This window comes from Rattus norvegicus, chromosome 1 (assembly GCF_021556685.1).
Source record: "Rattus norvegicus strain SHRSP/BbbUtx chromosome 1, alternate assembly SHRSP_T2T, whole genome shotgun sequence".
Lineage (NCBI taxonomy): Eukaryota > Metazoa > Chordata > Mammalia > Rodentia > Muridae > Rattus > Rattus norvegicus.
The window spans coordinates 9019973-9040608 of record NC_141534.1 but is presented as its reverse complement, the minus strand read 5'-3'; the positions used below and the strand labels follow the sequence as shown (position 1 = coordinate 9040608).

The following is a 20636-nucleotide window of genomic DNA, read 5'->3' as shown; positions in this document are numbered from 1 at the left end:
TCCACCTAAGGCTTGACTGTGGGTCTCTGCATCCGTTTCCATCAGTTGCTAGGTGAAGGCGCTCTGATAATAATTGGGCTAGACAACAATCTGAATACAGAAGACTATCATTAGAAAACATTTCCTACCTAGGTCTCTGGGCTCTCCAGTCTCTGGTTCTTGGCTTTTCTGGCAGTATCAAGGGGTAGATATGGGTCCCAAGGTGCACCAGTCATTGGTTGGCCACTCCCACAATTTTTGTACCACCTTTATCCCGGGACACCTTGTAGGCAGGAAAAATTAAAGGTCTAAGGTTTTGTGGCTGGGTTGGTGTCACAATTCTTCCACTGAAAGTCTTGCCTGCTGTCACCTGATCTTATGGAGATACTTTCTTAAGTGAGTGTCCCTCCTCTCCGATGACTTTAGTTTGTGTTAAGTTGACATAAAACTATCCAATACAGTCATAGACTCTAATCTTCTGGAATAATGAGTATCAAATTAAATGCTTTTTTTAAAAAGCTGCCATGGTGGTTTATTATGGTGATAGAAAAGTAACTAAGACACCCACTGTAATGATCTGTAAATGTTTGGCCCAGGGAGTGGCACCATTGGGAGGTGTGGCTTTGTTGGAATAGGTGTGGCCTTGTGAATGTGGGCTTTAATATCCTTGCCCTAGCTGCCTGGAAGTCAGTCTTCTCCTAGCAGCCTTCAGATGCAGATGTAGAACTCTCAGCTCCTCCCGCACCTTGCCTGCCTAGATGCCGCCATGTTCCTGCCTTGATGATAATGAACTGGACCTCTGAACTTGTAAGCCAGCCCTAATTACATGTTGTCCTTATAAGACTTGCCTTGGACATGGTGTCTGTTCTCGCCCACCTCAAGGAAAGCCATCTCACAGACGTGCTCTGAGGTTTGTCTCCTAGCTGAATCTAGACAGTATCAAGTTGAAAACTCAATATCAACCACCACAATTGGTCTAAAAAAAAATCTGATGTGCTAGGAACTACCAGTATAATGGCCCCAGTTTCACTCAAAACAATGACAGACCTGTCTTAAACCCTAATCTTAAAACCCCCAAACGATCTAATCCTCCAGTGGCTGCTGATCTCAAAGGCTCACCTGAGTAGAGCAGCAGACCTGCATCTTATCTTTTCCCTAAGCAAGGGTTCAGTGAGTGCAAAATACCCTTCAATTCTGTGTCATATGCTGGGTGCTGGGTGAGGTCCCATTATGGTGACAGTGCAGTACTGGGCCGCCAGGTAAACCCTATGTAACAAAATATTTATCTTCTGTTGGTTATTTTAGCATGTATAAATTACTGTAGTATTTCAGGTTAAGACTGACCATCAGACCTGAGCTCCTGAAACGCCCTTTATTTTGTATCATCATATATAATACATACACTGTCATATATCATACATTATATATTATATCATGTATATTAGGCCATTTATATCATTTCACATTAATGCAAAGAAATGTTGAATTAGTACACACAATCTTATCCTAAAATCATAGTCAATAGGAAATACTAAAAAAATGTCACAGCCCTTAATTGGTGTCCTTGAAGATTCAGGGAAGCCCTAAAATAGCAGGTTGAGAACTAGAAGCCTAAGATTATAAGGAACATCAAATTGTATTGGAAATGAAAAAGAGAAAGAGATTCTAGTTGGTGTGTGTGTGGTGTGTGTGTATGTGTGTGTGTGTGTGTGTGTGTGTGTGCATGTGTGTGCATGTGTACGTGTGTGCATGTGTATATGTGTGTGTGTGTGTATGTGTGTGTGTGTGTGTTAAATGACAGAGTGTAATCTGTGATATGTTTGGAACACGGTCCCTGATGAACTTACTTTTAATAAGTATTCTCAAAAGTTTCAACCCCCACCCCTTTTCTAGCCCACCATCCAAACGTAGGGGAGAAAAGGTGGGTAAATAAGAACAAGGGGATGTGGACCTGTTTGGAAGTAGTTCTTGGGGGGCAATTCCAACTCTGTCTGTCAGGATACCAGCAGTCCAGTTCAGGAGTGTCAGGATACCAAACACGAGTCAGCAGCAGTGTCACGATCCAGCAGAAACAGCCAGGCCTCCGCTGAATCAGCACAAGTCAGCAGGAGTGAGCATAACCAGCCGGCACACCAGGAAAAGTTGTTTGCCGTGCCTCTCTCAACAAAGTGAAGATCAGCAAGACCAACAAGGAGTTGCAAGGCTAGGTATTCGAGGGTGTCAGCACTGTCTTTTCAGTCCTATTTATACCCCCCCCCAAATCACGTGTCCTCCCACAGGTCTTGCCTCAGCAAAACACCACGAGAGTCTGTATCACATGACATATCACGACACTTCCACTTCAGCCCACCTGCTGTAGACTCCATTTCGTCTTTTGAGGGCTAATTCTTTGCCAAGCTTAGACCCTCGGCTCACTGAACAATAGGACCACAGTTCATTGAAGCTTCCATCCTGCCCTTGCAGGTGTCAAAGAGAATCACAAAAATCTGAAAACACCAGATTCTCCATGTATGATGCATGGCTCATTAAAAAAAAATTCTTTGGGGGAGCATTGGACATTAGTAGGGAACACAGTTAAGGAGTCCTGATATGACCTTGCTGGGCAGATATCACCTTGAGGTGCCAGATGAAAGAAGCCTGAGCGTTTGTCCCTCTATCAGCAGATAAGTCACTCCGGGCAGCAGTAACCTGTTGACAACTGTTGGTGGATGAGGGGTAGCTCTCGATAAATCTTTGTTGCTGCCAAGAGGAAGCAGTCATGACATTACCATCCTTGGAGATGTCACCAGCTACTGAAGGTGAAGCTGATATTAGAGAGAAGCTCTGGAGGATCCACTCTGGATTTGTGTGCATGATCTGGACGGCAGCCACCAGCCAGTATCAGCACTTCCCAGAACTCCTCTGAAGTGGGCCATGGAGGAAATGAAACATTTGTTACACAGCTGACATCAGCGCACCCCCCTCTCCCGTATGTGTGCGTGTATCTGTCTCTCTCTGTCTCTCTGTGTGTCTCTGTCTCTGTGTATCTGTTTCTCTCTGTGTATCTCTCTGTCTCTCTGTGTGTCTCTGTTTCTGTTTCTGTGAGTCTGTTTCTCTGTCTCTCTCTGTCTCTCTCTGCCTCTCTGTCTCTGTGTATCTGTTTCTCTCTGTGTATCTCTCTGTCTCTCTGTGTGTCTCTCTGTCTCTCTGTGTGTCTCTCTGTCTCTCTGTGTCTCTCTGTCTCTCTGTCTCTCTGTGTGTCTCTCTGTCTCTCTGTCTCTCTCTGTGTCTCTCTGTGTATCTCTGTTTCTGTTTCTGTGAGTCTGTTTCTCTCTGTGTATCTCTCTCTCTCTCTCTCTCTCTCTCTCTCTCTCTCTCTAGAAAAATCTCTGAGAACAAGCTGAGCCCTGTCCAGTCTTTACTTGGTAAATAACCCAGGTTCGTGATAGAAAGAGCAACTTTTTCCTAGTTCATGGGAAGGAAAAGAAAAGTAAGGAGGGTATAACACAAAGGCGTTACAAAGGGGGAGAGGCACCCAGAACACAGACTGAGAGCAACCAACCTACTGGGTTAGCAGGACTTCTGATGGAGAGGCTGTTAGCATTTTTGTCTAAGCTCCTCCCCACAGTTACCTGGCAACAGCCAGGTATGCCTGACTCACTATAAAAGGGGCTGCTCACCCCCCTCTGCTCTCTCTTGCTCTTGCCTTCCTGCTCCCCCTCTGTCCTCTAGTCCCTTCCCCCTCTCTCCCCACATGCTCATGGCCGGCCTCTACTTCTCTACTCCTCTATTGTTTCTGTTCTCTCTCTCTCTCTCTCTCTCTCTCTCTCTCTCTCTCTCTCTCTTCTACTCTTTCAACTCCCCTCCCCATCATCCATGTGGTTGGTCCCTCTGAGGTAAGGGATGCCTCAGCATGGGCTGACAGAGGCACACATCCACCAAACACATTCCTTCTCTCCTTATCTTTCTATAAACACAACAGGGGCTCACCTGTGGTGGACTCCCTGTTATCTTTTGAGGGCTAATGTCTGGCTAAGCTAGTCTTTCTGTTTAGAGCCTCTGCTCACCGAACAATAGAACCACAGTGTACTAAAGCTTCCACTCTGCACTTGCAGAGGCCAAAGAGGATCAAGAAACCGCGGCTCCTCTTGTAATGGTGAGCTAATATTATCGTGGCTGTGGGAGAGATAAGAGGAGCTCGAGGGAAGTACATTTCCATCCTGACTTTCCTTAGACTCCCATGTCAGCTCGTAGGCTGATAGGCAAGGATAACAGCCTTGGATCACTGTTAGACACAGCGGGGTTGGCTCTCTGGTTTTCCTGGAATGACTTTGATATCTGAGTGACACATATAGGAGTCAGAAGTATCTGGAAACAGAAGAATCCTCACCTGAGTGGCTCTCTGTAGCAGGCTATCTTTGCCAAAGTTTGGTGTTCGAAGCCACAAGTCAGAGGAACCCAGCACGCTCCTGGGCCTACTCAGGCAAGGTCCCCATCACAGCAACTTCAGGCCTAATCTGGGAAGAACTAGAGGCAAGGCTAAGCACCTCAAGACCAGAGGAGGCAGGAGCAGGGTGCTCCTTATAACACCAGGGGACTGTTGACGATCCCTATGTCCAACATGCCTGACCGAAGTGCAGGACCTGGCAAGGCATCTTCAATACTGAACAGTTTTGTCCCAGAGAAAATTCTAATGGGACTTCTTCACTATCAGTATTTGTCTAAATTTAGTACAGATTGAAATAATATCACCCAATAAGTATACGTACATGTTGGCAGAGAAAGGAAGGTGCCAGGCTACGAGGTGAGCAGCTCCACAATAAATACAACAGAAGATGTGCGTTTTCACATGACACGCTGTGTGCTTTTAATGGCCCTTGTAACTTAAAAAGGCAACACCTACCTCTGTCTGAACCAGTCAGAGCAGGCAGGGGAGTTGTGCAAGCCGGCCCTGATTAGGAGCAGGAGGGAGGAGGTGAGGCCTCAAGAGGAAGAATGAGGAAAAAGAAAGAAAGAAAAAACTGTTGGAAAGATGAGACACGAGGAACAGTGTAGGTATATTTATTTCAAAGGCGGAAAAAAAATAACACGGGAGAAGAGAGCCCTAAAAACATGAAAAGGTGTTGGGAGAAATGAGGTGTCCCAGAACTGATGTCAAAAAGCGACTGGAAATGAAAGAGAAGCAGATCATAGGCAGGAGCCCTAAGACTCGTGAGTGAAGACAAAATAACGGTAGAAAGACCAGACGAAAAGCAGCGTGAGAAACTCCGGGGAGGGTAAGACAGATAAGGCTGAAACCTGAGGCTAGACTAGGCAATCACCACAGCTTGTCAGGGAGGGCGGTAGATGTAGGGACTGCGCATGCCCGGGAGCCAGCTGCAAAGAGCAGGTAAGAACCAGAGGAACGGAAAGGACCTCCTAAGCCCCAGTGACTGCTGACTGCTTATGAAGGTGGGGCGGGCATAGATTCTCCAGGGTGACCTCAGGCCTTTCCACCCTCACCAGTTCCCGAATAACGACTCTGAGACTTAATTATTTATGGATAAATGCCTAGGCCTTAAACTTTGCCTTTTCCCGGCCAGCTCATAACGCAATTATCCCGATTAAAGTAGTCTAAGTTGTGCCAAGTCTAGAGTCTGGGTGGGGAGTCTCCTCGTGCCTCGTATCATCTCCTAGAGTTCCTATCTCTCTACTGGAATTCCCACCTCTTATTTCCTGCCTTTTGCTAATCGGCCATTCGCTTTTTATTAACAGGCGATGCTTCCACGCAGTGCACAAGAGAGTTTCTCTACCCGCTAGAATGTCCTTCTCAGTGAGCATTGCAAAGGCGCACAGTTGTGTGACGACATCAGGTGGGCCATCTGCCTCCCTTTCCTTTAGAAGAAAACCGAAGACTGAGGGAACTGAAGCAGAGGGCAGGTTAGGAATCTCGGGGCTTTGGTCTCCACGGGCTGCTACTGCTTCCGCGACAACAAAAGAATGAAAAAGTATTGGGGAGCCGCTCAATTGGTTCAGTGCGTCACTACCGTACCTGGGTTCCAGCCTCAGCGCTGCAGTCACTGAATGTGATGGCTCTACTTGTAATCCAGCGCCCAGGAGGGCAAGACAAAGGAGCAGAAGCTCAAGGTCATTCTCAGCCAACTTGGGGGTTTGTGGCTAGCCTGGGCTATACAGGAACATGACTCCAAAATATAAACACACACACACACACACACACACACACACGCACGCACGCACACACACACACACACACACACGAACAGGCACACGAATACACACACAGGCATACACACACACACATGCACAGACACACACATAGGCACACACACACACACACACGCACACACACACAGGCATACACACACATGCACAGACACACACATAGGCACACACACACACACGCACACACATACACACACAGGCATACACACACATGCACAGACACACACATAGGCACACACACACACAGGCATACACACACATGCACAGACACACACAGGCACACACACACACGCACACAAATACACACACACAGGCATACACACACACAGGCACACAAATACACACACAGGCATACACACAGACATGCATACACACACACAGGCACACAAATACACACACAGGCATACACACAGACATGCACAGGCACACAAATACACACACACACACATGCACAGGCACACACACACATGCACAGGCACACAAATACACATACATACATGCATACATATTATATTGACATACAGTTGGATAAAATACTGTGCTGAAACATTCTCTTTTATGTAACATATCTTTTTTTCCCCCAGTTCTAATTTTAGAATAAATCGAAGCCATTTCTATGGGTCTCTCCAAGTCGTACAGGCACAGAGCCTTTTGTGCCTAATCGATAAGACAGCCCTGGGCAACTAAGAGTCACAAAATAATAAGTTCTAAAAATATGCCGAGATTAAATTAAATATTTATATTAATGTGAGGCAGGTTAAGTGCATTCCGACGGCAGCAGCTGGACGCAGGGATCATAAGAAGCACATAATCCCAGAGAGGTCGGTTTTAAGGCGCTGGCTGGTATGTGTGATTTTTGCATGCGATGTGATAGGCACCGTTCCATGTGGACGTTTTTCGTTAAATCCCCATAAGATACCTTCAAGGTTTATAACTTATTCTAAATGGTACTTCACAAAAGCCATAAAGATGGCTTACTGGTTAAGGACACTTATTGCTCTTCTGGAAGACTCAGGGTTGGTTCTCATTACCCAAATGGCAGCCATCTGTAACTCTAGTTCTAGGGTGAGCTGATGCCCTCCCTCTCTTTTTGTCTTCAGAGGCACCTCATGCATATACATACATGCAGATAAATGTCTATATACATATAATAAAAATCAAAAGTATTTATTGCATGTAGGGGTGGATAGATATATTACAGGCATCACGGCACACGTGTAGGAGTCAGAGGACAACTTTCAGGAGCCACCTCTCTCTTTCCACCATTTGAGCTCCAAAGATCTAAATAGGTTGTCAGCTTTGGCGGCAAGCACATTTGCTAGCTAAGCCACACGGCACTCGAAGACATCTTTATTATTCTTGTTCTGCACGTGAGGATAGAAGCACAGACACTTAAGCACTCACGTGTAGTGAGAACCTTGGTTTCTCTAAAAACCAAGTCATGTTATGTGAATACGTTTTTGTTTTGATCCCGGATGTGGGATATGGGGCTGCTTAAGATTCCTGCCAGCTGCAGATAGTTTCATTTGGAATTCTGGGAACTCTTGGGAAGGTAGAAATGTAAGAGCCCAGAGAGACTGTGACAGCTGCTGCTGTTTCTGCTGCTGGATGCTGCTGTTGCATTTGCTGCTTTTGCTGTTGCTGTATTGCTGGTTTCTAGTTGCTGGACTGCTGGGTGCTAGGTGCTAGGTGCTGGATGCTAGGTACTGGATACTGGGTGCTGGGTGCTAGGTACTGGGTGCTGGGTGCTGGTTTGCTGGTTGGGGATATTCTGACAACTATGATTGGGCTTGCCCTCGGGAACTTGATACTCATAGCAAGAAGCACTCTAAATAGGTCTGTACACCCCTTTCCTCTCTAGCTTTCTTTCTCATCTACTTCCTGTTGGAGGGTTGCAAGGGCTTAGGGTGAAGAAGGGTAGTAGGTATAAGAACCCAATAAAGTATCCCCCATAGCACAGCTACACCCATCCAATAGCCCAGAGCCAACATTGCAATCATACGATTAGATGGAGAAAAGCTGTGTAAACTCTTGTTGTGAATGAAACCATACATTGATTCACTCGCCCAGTTGGCCCTTACCTTTTTGTTTTGGTAGATAAAAATACAGTTCTGCAGCCTTCCCTTTGTGCAAGACGCTGAGCCAGGCAAAGGGAAGAAGTTGTTCACAGCTCTCTCTCTCTCATGTCAACTCTCTAGTGAACTTGAAGTAAAGAACCTTCTAAATACTGTGTTTCAAGCAGGAGTTCATATGGTGAAACGTAGAATGCTCTGGAAGTTTATGTCATGGGACCCTTACTGAATCTGTGTATCAGAAAGAGCTTCCTGAAGAATTAAAAGTTTTGATTGAGGCCTTAAAGATGTGTAGTTGGGCAATGTGTGGAGTAAAGGTGTTCTGGGCAGGTCAACAGTCTGGATTAGGTGTCCGGGATGTAAAACCACTTTTCTCAAACCTTCTGAAGTGAAGACAGAAGAAACTGCTGAGGAGACAGACGCTGGTGTGAGCAGGCGTATGGAGATTTAAACAGGGGGAGTGGTTGGACGGAGGGATAGATTCAAATCAATGACGTTTCTGTAAACAAGAATGATGTGGAATACTAAATAAACCTTTGATAGCTTCCTGGAGAGCCAGGCAGAAGAGCTTAATCATTTCTGTTTACTGGAGTAAGGTGATCCTGTCTTGTGGACGTTCTGAGAAGAAATTGTTATGACATTTTTATCTTATGACCAAAAGCCATGTAACACTAAATTCTATAGAGCTGTCTTAAGGTGACGTGGTACTAAAAATAAGTTGGGAAGCTGTGCCGTGGCCAGGTGATGGTCCCTTGAAGGAGATTCTCTGCCCTCTGGATTGGTACTAAGCTGGAGGCCTCCTCATAATTTCGTGAAGAATTTCTTGGGGCAGGATGACCGTGGCTGCATGTGTGACACAGAGGACTGCAATGACTCAGGCTTGCATTCAGAGGCCACCATTCTTTGTCACACACCCTCTTCGAGCACAAGTACTGACACATTAAGAAATTACCAGAAGAAACTGCGAGCACACTCCCCTGGTGGGGCATGTGTGTAATTCTAGCACTTGATCTGGGAGCCTGGGGTAGGAGGACCGCATGTCGGCCTGGACTGTGTAATAGTAAAACGACAAAAGAAAACACAACTCATTCACTCTAAGGTCAGTAAAGCCCATCATGTCATCTTACCCTGCTCGAGGGTTCACATATGAGAAAGTAAGGCTCTCATAACATCAGTGGGGGATTCGCTCTGTCTCTCTTGCTTTCTCAGTTTCCTCTGAGGATTACTTTTATTCATGGAAAGTAAAAATAAACCTAAAACTCAAGCACCAGGTGGGTCTACATCAACCAGCGGAGCAAAATGGGGTTGCGGAAATGTGGTATTTGCTACGATTGTTAGAACTTCTGTGGGCTCTCGCTTATTTCAGAAGGCAAGGCCAATGTCTTTCTAATGGCAGCTACCAATATAAAGCTGGGGCAAGGAGTAGTCCTCAGATTTTGTTACTTTTGTTGAAAACCAACCAACAAACCAACCAACAAAAACACGTAAGACTCCTACACCCGATTTATCCATTTCCAAATTGCTTTAGGTATGCAGAAGGTAGGATCCCCAGAAAAGGGCTTAGTGAGAAGTGTTGCTGCTCAAGTCTGTTGATCTGAGTTCAGATCTCCAGAACCTACGTACAGGCCGGGCTTGGTGGCAGAGATCTGTAGTCTCAGTTCCCTGATAGCAAACAGAGACGGAGGATCTCCTAGAAACTTTCTGGCTGGCTAGCTTACGGTTCGCAGTGCCCCCTGTGGAAATAAGGAGACCCTGCCTCAACAAAGTAGAAAGCAAGAGGTGACAGCCAACGCTGTGCTCAGACCTCTGCACGTGTCCTATTATCCCCACAGGCCCCCTGACGCACGCACGTCAGACACTCACGCAAAAACACCGTTTTTAAAGGTGTGCTAAAATACCGCAGGGTTTTCCCGTCTTTCAGTCTCGAAAAGGTGAGCTAATGTGAAAACAACTGTAGGGAAATTGGAGCAAAGTCACAATTGCTGACACCACGCAGGGGCGTGTGACCCTCAAGCGCCGGGCAAAGCAGAGACTAACTCATTCGCCGCTTCCACGGAACAGGCACTGGTTTCGCTTGCTTTACTTGATTATTATTTACTACCCATCACCCCGTGTGGTTTCCTCATGATACAATCACAGCCACCGACCAGATGAGAGGCTGAGATAGTGTTCGAGTAGCTTCCCCTAAGGGGTCCACGCTCTTTTCCAGGGGATGGATCTCCACGATGGTCAGTGGTCATCACGGGTCATCAGCAGGGCTCACGTGTGCGGTAATGCTCCTGAGTGCCAACGTAATCCTGTCCCTGAAGTCGGGTCTTTCACTTCACACACATGGCAGTTTTCCAGAATTCCAGGGCACTGACTCATGGCTAGGTCTGGGGCGGATCCTTCACTGGCTCGGGCATCTGTTTTGTCCGACGAGAGTGAGTTCCAGGACAGCCAGGTGACACAGAGAAAGTCTATTTCAAAAACAAAAACAAAAACAAAAACAAAAACAAAAAACAAAACAAAGCAAAAATACTAATCTAACAAGAACACTTAAGTTTTTTTTTTTTCTCATCAACTTAATTTTTTTTTTAAAAAAAAGGATGGACCACATGCCAGCAAAGCATGGTGGGTAACTCATACTGAGCACGGTGCAAACTGATACCCAGTGAGGTGTAGCGAGAACTGCATACAGTCTGGAGAACGCAATTTACTTGCCTTGCCGCTCTGAATAGATTTCATAAAAATGAGATTATAGAGAGAAGCAATTCAAATACTTGTTTCTTCTTTGTGTGAAGTCTCATTTCCTGGGAAGTGTTTTTTGTTTTTGTTTTTTTATCTATATTTGATTGCATTATGAATCATGGTTTCTCTGTGTTTAACTCTTTAATCTGTCTTTATATTGGGGGTGTTTTGTTGATGAATGTTCTAAAGGAAGGCTTAAATTTTTTTCCTGAATGCTTTGGAAATAAGACACATTATAGACTAATTCTCTTGGAGTTTTTTTTTTTCCTCTTTTTCTTTTTTCTTTTTTTTGGAGCTGGGGACCGAACCCAGGGCCTTGCAGTTGCTAGGCAAGCGCTCTACCACTGAGCTAAATCCCCAACCCCTCTCTTGGAGTTTTGCTGGTACCGTTATGATGGACTAAGACTTAGATGTATCTGGGACCTCTGAGGAGGCCGTATTACTATTCTGTGGGCCTGGCCTTCTGCCCTGCAGCTTCCGAATGAGAAGAGATGTGATAGACTTTATCTTGCTCAGCTCTGGAGCCTGGATCCCTGGGGCAGCTGCTTGTAAGCTCTGTGTCTTGGGACAGCCTCCTCTTTCCGTGCCTTAACTTATAAGCAGTGAACTAGTACTGTGAAGTGTCCGTCTTGTTACAGCCTTAGTTAGGATTAAATGTGCTGTCCATGTAAAAATGAGCAGATGCCCACACAGCTTTGACCACATCACGTAACTGTTAAATCATGTACAATGCCTCAGCTGTTCAATTATTATTATTATTATTATTATTATTATTATTATTATTATTATATTTCTATATCTTGCCTCCAAAGGTACTGAATAAAACAAGTTGCCATCATTTCTATTTACTTAAAAAAAAATTTTTAACGGCAAGCCAAAACATCTTCATGTGACACATGCTTTCCTCAGCGTCTACCTACAACCTATCAGCATCTGTTTTTGTCTCTGTTGTTTTTTTCTTTTATTAATGTTTACTTCTTAGGTGTGTTTCGGGTGGTGAACACATGTGTATGCGCTCAGAACACAGCTGGTAGGAGTCGGTTCTCTCTCCCTACTGCATGGGGTCTGGAGATTGAACTCAGGCGTTGTCAGGGGACAAGCGCTGTTATCTGCTGGGCCACCTCACTGAGCTGGTATTTGCATGTTTAAAAATCTAGAGCAGTTTTTATATACCCACGTAAAAGCTTTCTATGTATGAGTGTTTCGACTGCACGTATGTCTTCATACCATTTGTATAGATGATGCCCTTGGAGGTCAGAAGAGAAAGTTGGATCCCCTGGAAGTGGAGTTACGTGCACTTGTGGGCCACCATGTGCTTACTGGTGAATCAAACCGCCGGCAAGGCATAGAGTGCTGTTTCTCCATGAGCCATCTCTCCAGCACTAGAGGAATTATTTAAAATGTAATCTAACCTATGTCACCCTCCAGTTTCAAGTCCCCCATCCACTTCTGCTTGGACTCGAGGATGTCTATTCACCGACACCTCTGTCTCCTGTAGCTCAGTACTCTCTGATGACACCCAACCCTACTGGCTGTCCTCCTTGGCTCCTTCAGCCTGACATGGACTCCTTCCTCTGTGCTCTGGGTGTGTATGAGGCTTTGTGATTCCAGACTCTTCTCTGAGCAGTCTGGCTAAATCAATCGCCTTCTGCATGTTTCCTAGCAGATCCTTCTGGCCATTTGCCTCTAAGTAGTAACCCATGAAAGCTGCCTCGCTTGTCTGTTGCAGTGGTTGGGGTAGCATTTCTCCCTGGGGCTTCACGTTTCCAATCTAATCCCTATTGTCAGGAACTGAGAGGTGGAAATGCCATCTGACTGCAGTGTTTGCAGATGGGGCCACTGGGTGGAGATCAGGGTTGGGCAGAATTACTAGGGCAGAACTCCTATGATTGGATTTTAATGGTTTAATATGAAGAGGAGAGAGACTAGAAGAGGCCTACAAACTCAGGCTGGCTCCCTGTCTCTCACTATCTGATGTTTATGTTATCTAGGCCTCGGCTAACAAGAGAGCCATCTCAGACCCCTTGACCTTGCACCTAGGAACCACGAGCCGAAGAAACTTCTTTTTGTTTTAACTCACTCAGTCCGCAAACTAATGCCTCAGCTGCCTTTCTTCAGCCTTCTACTCAGTACGCTGTACAATCGACTTCCAGCACCCTCCGTTCCCAAAAGAGGCCTCAGCCTGGCAATCAAATCCTGGGGCGGAGTGTGACTGAGATATAGCAGGGCAGGAAGTGTGTTAAGAAGTTGCTCTGGCTTATTATTCTGCTGGTGTGGTCTCACTAGGGGGTTGAAGGTCATTTCAGCTACTCCCCTCTTCCTTGGTGAATTTGAGCTTAGAAGCAAACGGATCAAATATTGTCAAATACCTAGTGATAAAGATAGGTACCTGCTTCATCATTAATCTTCTCTCCCCTCCCCCTCCAATTCCCACACAGCTGGAGATGGGGAAAGAGTTACTAAAGATAGGTCTGTCTCTGTTCTAGACAAGGAGACAGACCTTTGCTTCCCGGAAGCCACACAAGAATACTTCCATATGTCTAAAGCTTTCCCCTGGGAGTGCAGACCCTCGAGACAATACAACAATAAAAACAACAACAACAACAACAACAATAACACACACACACACACACACACACACACACACACACACACACCGTTTGTCACCATTGACGAAAGTAAGCTGACTGTCCGAAGAGGGAAGGAAAGCAACCTAATGGGATCCCCCACCCCCCTCTACTTTCTTTCCAGGTATAACTTTACACACAGCAAGTTTCTCCTTTCAGCTCGGAATTCTATGACTTCTGACAAATACAGGTGAGTAGTCACCATGACAACCACATTTTAGAACAGTCCTGTTATCCCCAAGGGTCATCCTATTCCCTACTTCTAAGCAATTGGCAACTACTAATCTGATTTTTAAACTTTTTTTTTTTGTTTGTTTTCTGATTAAACTACTCGGTGTACTACGAAGCTGTAAATCCTTAGTCAGGCATCTTCTAACAAGTAGAACGTAAGACTCTCCCCATGATGCGGCAATAGTTCTTCTCTTCCTGTTCTGAATAGCATCCCCTGTGTGGCTGTGCCCACTGAGCGGCCTTCTGCTTTGATGAGCATTAACAACGGTTGCACAAACACTTGCTTTCACAGTTTTGCATCCACGCAAGCTTTTGCTTTGTTTGGATCAATCACTCACAGTAGTGTCATTAGATCATAGGGTGTGTCCTGATCAGATTTTCTTTCCCGTTTTCTTTTCTTCCTTCCTTCTTGCCTGTCTTCCCCCCCCCCACCCTTTTGTTTTTTTCTTTGTGTCAGTTTGGCACAAACCAGGATAATCCAATACCTTCTCGGAGGAAATACCCCTATTAGATTTGCCCCACGGCAAGTGCTGGGGTGGGGGCGGGGCATTTCCTTGATTGATGTCTGACGTAGGAGGATCCAGCCTGCTGTGGATGGTGCCACCTAGGGGCAGGGTGTTCTTTCTATTCCAGGGTTGTAAGGATGACTGCCTCCCCATCCCCCACTCACATTCTTTCTCCCTCACAGATCAGAATGTAGGACTTGAACTTACTTCTCCAGCCAGCACCGCGCCCGCCTGTGTGTCACGTGCTCCCTCTGAAGAGGTAAGCCAGTTCCAGTTAAATGCTTCCTCTTACAAGGGTTGCTTTGGTCATGGAACCTCCATACTGCAGTAGAACAGCCACTAAGACAGTCCTGCTGTACATGTGCCAGCATTTTCAAATGCGGCAGGGTCATTTTGTATTTGTGTTAGCCACAGTGATTAGTGATTCGAGGGGAAGACCGGAGGAACAGCCAGAAAGGTCAGACAGCTCTGGTTCCCAAGTGGTAATGGAGACTTTTGGGCTCTGGGTGGGCAGAAGGAGACAGGGCACGGACAAGTTAGCTGGGATTGCCCAGCTGCCCAGAACATTGTGCATGATATCTTAGAGGTCTCATCAAAGTGGCTGTGGCTGGGCTTGGAGTAGATGACAAGAGACATTGCAGAACTACCTGCCTTTTGAGGGGGAGGGGGAGGGAGAGAATCAGAAGCGCCATTGTGGTTGTCTTGCAACAGAGAAGTGCCCGCCTATTTTTTGCAGACCTATGAGCTCGGAAAGTCCTTGTTTGGTCCAAAGAGGACTGGATTCTGGAAAAACGTCATTGAGATGATCTTCGAAAGTGGAAACGAGTTAAATGTGACTTAGATGAATTAAAAAAGAGTTATCGTGGTTCCTTAATGTCTTAGAGGGGCAGACTGAGCTTTCAGTGTACCCCAGTCTTCAGACTTGGCGGCTGATATACATTGTCTTCAATCTTTAAAGCAACGAAACAAATCAAATATATGCTTCGCAAGTCAAAATTGAATCAAAACTGACGGATCAAGTCATCATCTTCCTTAAATCTTTTGCTTTTCACTCTTCCTGACGCTGCAACCCTTTGATACGGTTCCTCACATTGTGGTGTCTTACTTAGGGTTTCACTGCTGTGAGCAGACACCGTGACTAAGGCAAGTCTTGTAAAGGACAACATTTAATAGGGCTGGTTTACAGGTTCAGAGGTTCAGCCCATCATCACCAAGGTGAGAGCAGGGCAGCATCTAGGCAGGCACGGTGCCGGCAGAACTGAGAGCTCTACATCTTCATCTGAAAGCTGCTAGTGGAAGACTCACTTCCAGGCAGCAGGGCTGAGGGTCTTAAGCCCACGCCCACAGTGACACAGCTACTGCAACAAGGCCACATCTTTTAAATATGCCACTCCCTAAGTCAAGCCTATATAAACCATCAAAGTCAAGGATATATAAACCATCACATGTGACACCCAATCATAAAATTATTCTTGCTGTTACTACATAGCTGTAAACTTGCCACTGTTATGCATTCTAATTTAAACATCCATAATTTCTGATGGTCTTACGTGACCTTGCACAAAGGTCATGTGACTTCAAGGGAGTCTCGACCCACAGGTTGAGAACCAATGCTTCACAGATTTTTTTTCCATGGTGGACCCTTTCCTACAAGGCTCCAGGCACATCTACCTACCTCCTCCTCTCCTCTACCATTCCCTGTCATTCCCTGACAGTACCCTGCACCCCCAAAACTTTGATAACTGTCATTCTACTCTGTTTCTATGAATTTATTTATTTATTTATTTATTTATTTATTTATTTATTTTTAGTATGTTTGTTTGTTTTTGAGACAGAGTGTATCGACCTAGGCTAGGCTGGATCTTTGAAAATCCTACTTTCTCAGTCTCCCGAGTGCTACAATTAAGGTGTGTGCCACCATTCCTGGCTCTATTGGCTGGTTTTTATAGTGAGAAGAATAGAAGGAGGGAAAGAAGGAAATGAGGACTAAGTTTTTTTTCGGTTTTCAGGCAAATACCATATGGGAGAATGCTGCAAAAACCCAGCCTCGCCTTCAACAAATTTTCACAGAAGCTATGATGTTTCAGACCAAAAGAACCTTAGAGGTTGCCTTCTCTAGCGATGGTGCGGTGGTTGGATTTGGCCCCCACAGACTCATTTGTTTGAATATGCTTGGCTCACAAGTAGTGACACTAGTAGGAGGTGTGGCCTTGTTGAAGGAAATGTGGTGGGCTTTGAGGTCCTATACTCAAGCTTCACCCAGTAGGAAGGGAATCCCCTTCTGCCTCCCTTTTGATCAAGATGTAGAACTCTCAATTACTTCTCCAGCACTGTGTCTTCCTGGATGCTGCCATGCTTCCTGCCAGGATGATAATGGACTGAACCTCTGAAACCGTAAGCCACCCTCAATTAAATCTTTGCCTTTATAAGAGTGGCCTTGATCATGGTATCTTTTCATAGCAATAAAACCCTAAGATAGTGTCTATCATTGCTTCTTTTGTGGCATTAGAATATCCAAGGAGCCTAGTTCCTCAATTATCTGTGTAACTGCAGGTCCATGTCCTGAGGTGCATCCTCTATGCAGCCTCCTTTGACAGTCTAGGCAACGCCTTGTTGTGCTAAGTATTAAAAAAATGGCTAAGCCTCTTATCGCACGCGAGTGCCGGCACCTGTGGTGGTTCCTTCCTGCAGTGTACTGCTCCGTGCTTCTCTCCCAACTCTCTCTGGTGGGGTGGTCACTTTCTCACTAGTTCCAGCTCCATTGGGCCATAGGAACTATTGCTAATTTATCTCAGCAGCTCCATGCTGCCCCTCAAGGTACACTCTGACCCAGGAGGTCCTTGGGCAGTTCCAGCGTGGCACCTTGCCATGCTGCTTTCACTCACAACCCTTGGCAGGTTGTTACCACGCCAGGCATGCACATCCCAATTCTGTAGCAGGCTTGGTGCGTCCCACCACTGCACCTTCTCTTGAACTCAGTTAAGTCACCACATGAAAGAACACACCACACAATAACCTCTGATCCAATTGATAAGATACAATTTGCCCATCTAGACATACAAAATCCGGTATACCCACCCCTTAAAAATATTCATAACAACCTGCATCTCTACACAGAAAACAATCTCAACGTCTGTTCTCCCACCTCCGTCTGCTCGCTCCCAGCTCCTTCTCCTCTTTCTAAAACTTTGTTTCCGCCCATCTTTCCGTCTCTTCCAATGACAAGCCTCGTTTTATCTTGTCCGCCTTCACCTGCATAGTGACATCGACCTACACCTCCTGGTGTAGATGGCACCTTCTATCTACAGTTCAGTGTTTCCAGTTACCATCGATTTATCGGTAATTACTTGTTAATGTCTAAATCCATAATAGACCTACCTCACTGCTAGATTCATTGAGATCAGAGAGGCACTGGGGAAACAAAGGCAGGAATCCGTCCTTTTGGAGCTGTGAGTCTCAGAGGCAGCTGGGGAGCCAGATTGCCCTTGTGAAAGTGCAGTCCCACGTCGGATGATGTCATTCAGGTGTAGACAAGCACAAGATAGAACGAAGCCTGTCATTGGATGAGAAGGAAGGATGGGCGGGAGAAAAGTTTTAGAGAGGGGGAGGAGCTTGGAGCGAGGAGGGAAGCAGCAGAGAGAACACGGAGGCTGATGTTACACGGAGGCTGATGTTAAGATTCCTCTCTGGACATTTACAGGTTGTTATGAATATTCTTCAGGGATGGATGTGTACAGGGTTTTGTGTGTCTAGATGAACAAATTGTATCTTACGGATTGGATCAGAGGTTATTGTGTTGTGTGTTCTTTCATAGGGCGATTTGAGTTTAAGAGAGTTTGTGGTGGAGGAGACATTGGGCGGCCACGGAATTGAAATGTGTAGGTCTGGCACGGTGGTAACCTGCCTCGGGTTAGATGGGTAGAGAGATTGCTGACGGCTCAGAGGAACCTTCGGCAGTGTGATATGGGATGGAGCAGAGCGGGTGAGACGCTTTGCTGACTGAGATGAAGACATCTACCAGATGTCTTGGGGGTACTGCAGTGCTGGATCTAGTGGGGGTAAAAGACAGCATTTATTATAATGTTACAGCAAAAATCCCGTGTGAAGAGGACATCAAGAGACATATACATGGTTTGTGGGACATCAGCGGGGGTTAGGGTTGGGGGTACCGAGGATGACCACAAGGCTAGGGAGAATCAGCAAGGCTGCTCACGTGGGGACACATGTCCTGAGGGCTGGAAGCTAGTTATGGCCAGTTAGGCAAAACTAGGAAGATTGGGAAATGGCACCTGAAGGCCAAGGAATGGGAGTACAAAGGTGTAACAGTGGAAAACAAAATAAAGCAACTGTTACTTACTCAGACACTGTAGTGGGGTCTAGACGCTGCCCTGAACGTTGTCCTGGCAGTGATTTCGCACACTCTGCTCTCTAACGTAATTGTTTCAAGGACAGAATGTGGGGCAGGATCCCAGAACACTTGCTTAGCACGGTCAAAAGAGAGAAAAGTCACCTCTATGTCACGGATAATTGGTTTCTTTTGCTTCACATTGGGTCTTGATGCTAAGACCTCACACATACTCTAGTCCTCGACTACACGCAAGGCCTTCCTGAAAGATTTTTAACTGAGCAAGCCCCTGTGAGCTCCGCTAGGAGATTATTCTGTGCCTGTGATAAGGGTGGCGTAGAAGAAAGTGCCCATAGAGGCAGAGAAATCCGTGAGAGAAAAATAAAAGATGAAGATCGCAACTGAAGAGGGGATGGTACACAAGACATGGGGGGAAAGCAGTCTCAAGAGGCCCTGCTGTCAAGAATGGGTTTGTGGTGCAGGAAAGAGAGTTCGGCTTTGGGTGTGTTACTGACCTCGAAGTGTGGAAGAAACATCAAGAATGGAGGCTTGGGCCTGAGGGTGTAGCTCAGTTGGTCAAATGTTTGCCAAGCATACAGAACCCTGGTTTGATTCCCAGGGCCACATAGAGAAGGTCTGGTGGCTTAAAATTGTAATCCTAGCTCCCAGGTGGTGAAGGTCAGAGGATCCAGAGTTCAAGGTCATCCTCTAAGCTCATGTAAATGCTGGGTGGAGCATAGTGGCTTGCTCAAAAGAAGCAGGGATTCTCCAGAGTGGGCTGGCTAGAGACAAGCCATGTCAGACTGCTCTGGGTGACTGAGGGATGGTGCATCCTTAGCTGAGCCAGAAGAGCGATGCAGCATGGTTCTCAGCAGTTATCTCTGGCCTGTCTAGACACTGACACTCATGGAGTGTGTGTGTGTGTGTGTGTGTGTGTGTGTGTGTGTGTGTGTGTGTATGAATGTGAGTGTGTGTGTGAGTGTGTGTGTGAGTGTGTGAATGTGAGTGTGTGTGTGAGTGTGTGTGTGAGTGTGTGAGTGTGTGAATGAATGTGAGTGTGTGTGAGTGTGTGAGTGTGTGTGAGTGTGTGAGTGTGTGTGAGTGTGTGTGAATGTGAGTGAGTGTGTGTGTGAATGAATGTGAGTGTGTGTGAGTGTGTGAGTGTGTGTGAGTGTGTGAGTATGTGTGTGAGTGTGTGTGAGTGTGTGTGAGTGTATGTGAATGTGAGTGAGTGTGTGTGTGAGTGTGTGTGAGTGTGTGTGTGTCTGTGTGTCTGTGTATGCTCGCACGTATGCTGGAGCATGTGCCCCATTTGTAAATATGCATATGAACAACACCTACAGCTCTCATGCAAGGAAGGAAGGAAGGACAAAGAAGAAAGGGCCAATAGATCACCAAATGTGATCCCGAGCCAAGACTGGGATGGTGATTCTTTGGGAACTCATCTCTGCACAGTTCAAAGCCGCGGGTAATGATTTCCCAGGCAAAGTCTGTCAAAGGCAAAAATAAGGACTGATGCTGGCACTCCAAGCAATTTGAAAAGATGCCAGCAAGAGGATGGGACAGAGACAGGACTGGAGTCACACCAGGGGAGATGAGTATTCTAGAAACCAGAGAGACAGAGTCTTGAAAGAAGCCAATGTCCAAGTGCCTTCGAGTCAGATCAAACAACAGCAGGAAGTCCCCAGACATGGGCATCTTGGTTCTCTGAGTTGATGGCTGCCAATGGCGCTCTACAAAGTAGTGGAGTGAGAAGTCACACTGCAGCTACAAAGGAAAGCATAGAAAACAGAGAACAGAAAGACGCAGGAATAGGGGCGTGGAAATGGTGTGGGATTGAAGGGGATAAACTGAGGGAAAGAGTAGATAGAGAGAGATACTAGCACAGTGCCTGGTCTATAAAAGGCATTCAGAGACATTTGTCAAATAACACTTGAAGTGCTGA

At 46.0% G+C, this 20636-nt stretch overlaps 2 long non-coding RNA genes across 5 annotated transcripts; one reads left to right on the top strand and one right to left on the bottom strand.

The window, feature by feature from the left end:
* Positions 1-1332: 1332 nt before the first annotated feature.
* LOC148006836 (uncharacterized) lies at positions 1333-4960 on the bottom strand. The gene is made up of 2 exons (XR_015644643.1): positions 4349-4960; positions 1333-2880 (listed from the first exon to the last, which is right to left on the bottom strand). It is a non-coding gene; the product is annotated as an uncharacterized LOC148006836 (long non-coding RNA).
* LOC148006835 (uncharacterized) lies at positions 4896-15349 on the top strand. 4 transcript variants are annotated; one of them, XR_015644652.1, is made up of 6 exons: positions 4896-5347; positions 5713-5877; positions 8278-9351; positions 13734-13799; positions 14529-14605; positions 15083-15213. It is a non-coding gene; the product is annotated as an uncharacterized LOC148006835 (long non-coding RNA). The 4 variants fall into 4 exon arrangements; XR_015644656.1 differs by having other exon boundaries at positions 4926-5347; positions 5713-5810; positions 15083-15338; XR_015644655.1 differs by lacking the exon at positions 8278-9351 and having other exon boundaries at positions 4946-5347; positions 15083-15338.
* The last annotated feature ends 5287 nt before the right edge of the window (positions 15350-20636 follow it).